This window comes from Ochotona princeps, chromosome 5 (genome assembly GCF_030435755.1).
Source record: "Ochotona princeps isolate mOchPri1 chromosome 5, mOchPri1.hap1, whole genome shotgun sequence".
Taxonomy (NCBI): domain Eukaryota; kingdom Metazoa; phylum Chordata; class Mammalia; order Lagomorpha; family Ochotonidae; genus Ochotona; species Ochotona princeps.
Window position 1 is genome coordinate 54171706 of NC_080836.1, and position 7703 is coordinate 54179408.

The following is a 7703-nucleotide window of genomic DNA, read 5'->3' on the forward strand; positions in this document are numbered from 1 at the left end:
ATTATAGAAGAAATCTTGAAACAATATGGCTGGTTAGATAAATTATAGAATATTAAGCACCCATGACACAAAAGAAAAAGTAAAAGAGAACTTTCATATTCTGGTTCACCCCGCCTCCACCCTAATGCTCACAACCATTGGAACTAGGCCAGGCAGAAACCAGCAGGCAGGAACTAGGAGGAACTCAAATCAGGTCTCCCATGTGCATGGCAGGAACCCAACTCTTTCGGTCATCATGCTCCTAGGGTGTGCATTAGCAGGAAGCTGTAAGAGGCAGCAAAGCCGGAACTCAAAGCCAGACACTGAGATACAGGACACAGCTGTTCTGACTGGGACATCCCAACCAACTTGGAGAATATGACAGTGGATGGAAAGCTTTTTCTTTATCTCTACCTTTCAAATAAAACAAGTAAATGAGATTTGGTAGGTAAATAAAAAAGCTGTAGCTCTGAATTCTTGTAAAATACTCAAACCAAGCCCCAATTATAGCAATAATTTAATTTCTGGACCCATCTTCAGCAAATGTAAGGATTTTTCATAAACAGTGGTAAAATTAAGGGAAAAAAAAAACAGTGTGAAATTTTATTCATGAAACTCAAGACTGATGTTTTATTTTCTTTCCTAAACCACACATGGCAATCAAAGTGTGGCTTTTCTGAGCAAGAACAGACCAAACTTAAGTGAATGGCTTTACTACTTTTTAAAAAGGTTTTTAAAAGACCTTCAACTACTTTGCTTTATTCTAGACCCTCAAAACACTCCGTGGAAATTTTAGTACCAAGATGGCCATTTAAGGGTGCCCAGTTTAAACCCAGCCACTCTACTTTCCATCCAGCTTCCTGCTAATGTGCACCTTGGGAGGCAGCAATGATGGCTCAAATGTTTGGATCCCTGCTACCCATATGGGAGTCCTTGCTTTGGCCTTAATGAATCAGTGGATGTAAGATATCTTCCTTTCTGCCTTTCAAATGAAATGAAAATAACAAAAAAAAAATGAGATTTTATTTATTTTTATTGGAAAGGCAGATATACAGATAGGAGGAGAGACAGAGAGAAAGGTCTCCTGTCCAAGAATTCACTCCCCAAGTGGCAGCAATGGCTGGAATTGTGCAGATCCAAATCCAGGAGCCAGGAACCTCCTCCAGGTCTCCCACATGGGTGCAGGATCCCAAGGCTTTGGGCCATCCGCTTTCCCAGGCTACAAGCAGGGAGCTGGATGGAAGGTGGGGCTGCCAGGATTAGAATCAGTATCCATATGAGATCCTGGGTGTGTGCAAGGTAAGGACTTTAGCCGCTAGGTCACCACGCTGGACTCAAAAGTAACAAATTTTTAATACTGCCTGAAAACTCATCTCAGTATTCCTCAGACTGTTTTCAGAGCTAAGAAAGAAAACTGGCTTGGCCTCAACCTTTTTTTTTTTTCGTGTCACTAAGGTCCTTTCTGGAAGCTTCATTCCAGCATTTGCAATGGTGCACACGTTTGCTTACATGCAGGAGATGGGCCTGCTTAAGTGCAGTCCATTTCTATCCTCTGAGATCTTGGGGCTGATCTGACTATCTCCCTTATTCAACTGTCCATCCCTGTAACACAAGACTGTTGTGCTCAGGACACTGACCTCACTGCCAACATTCTCAGAAAATAAATAGCTGGAGTACATGTTTTCTCAACATCTTCAAACTCTATTCTGCTGAGGCTGGGGGTGGGAAGTGCAGGGGAGATGGGGAAACCTCTCAGGCTTTCCTGAACATGACTTGATAGGACACTGAACAGTTCCACAGTGCGTTACTGCAAGCTGTGGTTAGATGTCTGTCTTGGTCACCTCCCAGCCTGATGTCTCAGACAATATACAGGATGTCTCACTTACATCTAGCGGCAAATGCTTGGCAGGTTTCACAAATGGGCTGGGGCGACACACAAGTGGTTGAAAAAGAAATTCAACCAGCTGCTGCTCATTTGGTCTGCAAGCTGCCAACTTAATGACGACATTTATTTTGTCTCTAAACTGCCTAGGCAATTGATGTCATTTGGGCATCATTACCAAGAGTTGACAGGTGAGCTGACAATCATAGGACTGTCAGTGGGAAGTCCAATAGGTGACTGTGGACAACCTGTAGTGGCCCAGGTACCTGTACCCCTATTGCAGACTGCCACGCAGCTGTTAAAAAAAATTATATGGTAGCAATATGTCCAAGAAAGAACAACAACAACAAAAAGCAAACAAAATGTATACAGAGTCCACGCAATCTCAAATATCTGAGTAAATGTGGTAGAGTGGAGGACAGAGGAGATGAAGAACGAAGCCAAGCTGTGCTGAGCTGCTAGAAATGAAATTAGGTACATTGCTACCTGGCTTCACAGTGAGCAAATAATTCTGAGAGTTATATACATATACGTATACATATACAAACATGCACATACATATGTAGACACATCTTTTTAAACAGCATACAATATCTGTATAAGAGAAATACATAAACTTTAAGTGGTAATTGATTCCACTTGCCCAGATAACTATTTGGTTCTGAATTTTCCCTTTGACTCATCATTTTCTTTCTGTTGTAGATACCCCTTACTTAAAAAATCAGTTTATCCCCCAAACACAAAGGGGCCTGAGGCTATCTGAGATAGGCTATGTCCTTCAACTATTGCTGAAACATCTCTCTTAGGCTGTGCAGCCCTTCTGGGCCAGGGCAAAAGTTGTGCATTCCAGGGGCAGAAGAGCCCCCAACCCTCACTCAAATGGAATCCATCAACAATCCCCACAAAAGCACAAAACCCTGTTCCTTAATCATTAGAGTCATTATTTTTCACTTTGTAAATTACAAAAATAACAACACTTCAAGTATGAATAAGAGACCCCTATTATGTATAACAATCCTAGTGAAGGGACCACTCCTAGGATGAAATTTGCTTCCAGAATCTCCAAAGCCTAGATATTCTACAAAACAAAGATCTACTTCATCTTTGAAGAAAATTCACTCACACAACTTCTAGAGAGTGGCAATAGTAAACCATTAAAACCCATCAGAATCTGTTTTGTCAAGAAAATATAAAAATTGATTCTTTAAAAAAAAGAGCTTATAATATCATGAGGGAAAAGAGACATAAGTGACTATAGTACCGCAAACATTCCTACCACGTGAGCTGTGTCCTTCAAAGCCACCAATGAATGAACTGCCTTGACAGCTGCGTTTCCCGTTGTTTTTAGCTATGTCCTTCTTTTTATTGAATACTGGCAAAGTCTACTGTTTTTCACAAGTATTTGTGAGCAGTCTGCAGATTCTACAGAATTCAACACACAAATGAGCAAGAAGGGCCGGATGAAGAGGCATGAGAACGGAAATGCACAGCGTACCAGAAGCCTAGGCATGAAAAGTGGTGTGTACAAGAAGGCTGATGACGAAATCAAGGAGGAAAAAAATGCAGTGTTTGGAATCCAGCTGCCCCAGGTTTGCACACTGGGACACTGCCCCACGGTAACACTGGGAAGTGCAGATTGAAGTTCTGCATCCAGGAATCCCCCAGCAGAGTTTTGAGAAGAGTAAATGATTCAGCCAAACAGCGCACAGCAAGGGGTAAAGTCAAAGGAAGACATGAGGGGAAAGAGGGAGACAGGAAGGCAGGGAAGAAGGCAAGCAGGAGAGATGTTGAAAAGCTCAGCCCCAATCACAGACAGCTTTGGAGAATTTCACTCACATTAATAGAGTTGTGAGATAAAAGGAAATTAAAACAAATTGAGTTATGCTGAAAACAAGGCTTATTAGAAGAGAAAAATACATTGATAGTAAGCAATGCAAAAGTGTTACAAAGCAATGAGTCCTATATGAACTATGACTGCTAAAACTACTAAATAACAAAACGTGGCAAGCAACTTATCTCCTGCTTTAGATACATTCTTCTGGTTTTTGACCATTAGTAAAGTATTATTTATATCTTCTCAACAAGCGTTTGCCACCAATCTGCAGAGCTCACAAGGCTGAGCAGGGTTCCCAGGGATCTAAGCTCCCTGGGACCCAGACACAAGAAGTACCAGTGATACCTCCAACCTTGGGCATTGGTGTACCTGCCACCAAGATCAGCCACAGTCACCAAGACAGTCTCCTCCCCTGGTCAGCCCCATGGCCACTGTGTCACCACTACAGCATGTTAATCTGGCATTTCCTAAGGTCCAAGGAACAGGAAAATGAAGTGTCTTATCTTTGCCTCCCTGCCCTTTATCTGTAAAGACGGCCTCACAGATTAGGCTGCCTCGCCTCAACAGAGGCTGCAGGTTGGCAGCCCCTCATGCTAAGATTCTCCTCAATGGCACTGCTCCCCTGCAGGGCTGCTAAGAGAGTATGTAAGGGGCTGGAATTGTAGCAGTCGGTTAGCTGCCAGCTGCAAATCCAGTATCCCATAATTGGTGTCTGATTCGGATCTCTGCTGCTCCACTTCCAGTCCAACTCCCTATGAACGCTCCTGTGAAATCATCAGAAAATGGCCCAAGTGCTTGGATCCCTGTTACCCATGTGGGTAACCAAGCTGTAGCGCTTGGCTTCAGCCTGGCCCAACTCCAGCCATGGTGGCTACCTGGGAGTAAAACAGTGAATGGAAGATCTCTCTCTCCCTTTCAGTAGCTTTGCCTTTTAAATAAATGAATTTCTTTATAAAAAAGTAGAAATTGTTAGCATGTTATATATTATGCCATTATTGCATAGTACATATAAAAAGTAGCTCCTATATTTAGGCTAGTTTCCTGAAGAGTATTTGTACATGCTTTCACTGATAATAACAAGACTAATATTAATCCTAACCACACACCAGAATTAAGCAACCCACTATGGAGTGATGTGTGCACAGTGACCTCATCCAAGCCTGTCACCAAGCACCAGGCAGCAGTTTCTGCTCTGATTTTAAAGGTTAGGAACTTGTTAGAGATCTGAGGAGGTCTGAGGTAGGCTCCCTTTGACTTCAGCATCAGGAAACTCTGCCCTCGGGCAGCACCGCAGCATCCGCTAGGGGGCTTCCAAGGGAGGCTAGCCAGAGCCTTCACCACCCCCAGGATCCAACCTCAAGTAGCCACCCGCCACTCTCCTGGTGGAAGCTTGTTAAGGAGAACAACACCACTCAGCTGCCAGAACTTAATGGGAGGGGCGGATGCTTGGGAGAGCCTGCAGCTTTGTTATTGAAAAGCCTACAGGCCCCTGCCAGGAAGACCCTCAGAATGAGGAACAGCTGCGGCCTGTGGGAGCTGAGCCATACCATTAGGCCAGTGAGGAAGGGCAGTGAAGCCCAATCTGTGAAACACAACGTGAACCAGCCAATCAATCTCCTCAGAACTGGCATGCAGCAAACACTTAGTAAATGTTTACAAAGTGGACAGATGCACGAAGGACTGACTCTGCAGCTGGAAGTAATTCCACTCAGTTCCCTTTTCCATCCATCACATTCCGCCTCGCATTCCTGTTGTTTGAAGCATGGCTGGTAGCTAGCAGAAGGTAAGCACTCAGGGGCCCTCTCCACCCCTTCCTGAGCCGGGTCTCTCCCTCTGCCCTCAGCATTGCTACACCCTTAAGCAGGGACCCCCAATGTTCAGTGAGCACCTGGCTTGATTCAAACACATGGGTCCTGGCCAACACAAAGGCATATATGAGCCTGCCCAGCCTTCAGGAACTGCGGAGTATTGGTAGGCTTCTGGTAAACAGCAACAGAAACCTCTATATGGAAATTAGGAATTTAGTGGATCACATTTGAAGGTCACCGTTCTGGGGAGGTCAAAGGCCAGCTATCCACATGCTTAAAGTGGCAGCAACAGAAGACGTTTGTGTTTGGTTTTATGATTCTGGTGTATGTATTGTGGAATTTGCCTGTCTTAAAATCACAACCAGTTAGGAACACCTTAAAACACCAGGGCATGCACAGCCAGTGCGGAACCGTGTCCACAAAAACTGGTGGAAGGAAGGCTCATCCGTCAAAGGCCAGAGCACATTCCCTTTAGCTCATCCCACCCTACATGGCTTTTGACCCTCACAGCACAGGTTAGGACAACATTCCTTGAGGGAGGAGGACGGTGTTACAAGGTACACCTGAGAGCACACAGGAAGCAAGGCATTTGTGAAATGCGCCGAGGAAAGAAGCCATGACTCCTCCACCTGGAAGTGATGTCATTCTGAATTCCCAAAGCTTCGCCTGATCTCACCTATCAATCTCTTCGCTCTACATCTCCAGACCTAAAGAGAGTTTTCTCTGGGAGCCCCAGTGACAGCGCAGGTCTGCGGGGTGTGGGGGGCGGGAGGAGGGTGTGATTGATCAATTTTAATAACACCTGCAGAGTGCAGATTGCCACTGAAGGCTTTCACAGGGAGCTGGGACCCACAACACAGCCAGGTCCCCAGGAAATTAACGTTAACGTATTGGGGATGGAGGCAAGGAGGGGTAAAGAGGCCCTGACAGCCCCAGCAGGCTTTCTTGCTCCCACACCCCACTCCCAAGAAGCCAGAAGGCAATTTACAACCTGAAATGGAAAAGAAAAATCTCTTGCAGTTGCTTTATCAGTTATAGAAAGCGGGTGTTTTTGAGGAGGAAAACAAACAAAAAACTAAGGACTCAAAATGAAGCTACAGTACTGTTCTGAAACTGGGAAACTGGCGAATAAAACCCACCCGGGACAGGGCGCTGCAGTCTGGAGCTGTGGAAGGCAGCCAAGCCTGGGATGCAGGGTCCAGTGCGGGCGAGATCTCAGGGAGAACTCAGCAGCGCCAGGAGCCAGGGGGACAGCACGGGACTCAGCCTGGCCAATTCCTCATGGACACGCCCTGGGTTCGCCTCGGTCCAAAGTCTAGCCACTAGTTGAGGATCTGGGTCAGTTCCCTCCTTACAGGGCATCTTTCCCCGACAGTTCTTAAAATAGAAACGTATGCTAAGAGGAAAAGGAAGGGAAAATCGTCCATCCGTTCGTCGTTTGGGGAGGCCAGGGGCGACGGTGCCGTCTCCTGCCCCTGCATGCGCAGCCCTGTGGAGAGGCTGGCCCGGCGAGGTGGCGAGGCGGTATCCTGGCCAGGAGTTGTCCCCAAAGTCCCTCTGCACCCCCATTGCATTGGTGCAGAGCCTCAGGGAGCACGTCCTGAACCCCAGGGGCTGGCCCTCAGTTAGCGCGGAGCCCCAGCCCCTGCAGCAACCCGCGTCCTCTTTCCTCCCCGCTGGGCCACCGGCCCCGCCCGGAATCGCGCTCCTTCCAGGGGACCAGTGTCCCCTCTCAGATCCCGGGGTGCCCAGTGCCGCTTCCCAGCCCTCTCCCTGCGCTGTAGAGCCCCATCACCTCCCGACGTCCCTTACCGCGTAGCAGCAGCTCTGGGCGGCTCCAGGGCCCCGCGGCGCACCGGGCATTTTTTCTGGAGAAACTTCTCCCAGGGTCCGAAGGGCTGAGCCTACCAGGCAGGAAAAGCGCTCGGCGCCGGGAGGCTGCGACCATCCGGGAACTTGGCCGGGACGTGAGCCCTCCCCCTCGGCTCCCTGGCGCGCCCCCGTCCCCCGCCCCGTCGCCACATGTGGCCGGCAGCGCGAGGCCACTCGGGGATGCGGGGCGTCCTGCATCCCCGTCCCGGGAAGGGGCGTCCCACCCACCAAGGGCCCTTTCCATGGGGCTTCTCGCTTCTTCTGCCTGAGGAAAAGCCCTTGCCCTTCCGAACGGATGCCTGCCACTCAAGTTCATTTTTCAAATGAG

The 7703-nt window shown here is 47.6% G+C and overlaps 1 protein-coding gene across 2 annotated transcripts in view; it reads right to left on the minus strand.

Moving 5' to 3' along the window:
• Positions 1-7474, minus strand: part of WIPF1 (WAS/WASL interacting protein family member 1) — a 104252-nt gene extending 96778 nt beyond the window's left edge. Inside the window, exon 1 of one of the 2 annotated variants that reach the window (XM_058664653.1) lies at positions 7316-7474. The gene's annotated coding sequence lies outside the window, so the exon portion shown is untranslated. The remainder of the gene's footprint in view (positions 1-7315) is intronic. The other variant, XM_058664655.1, reaches the window with a different exon arrangement.
• Between the last annotated feature and the right edge of the window lie 229 nt (positions 7475-7703).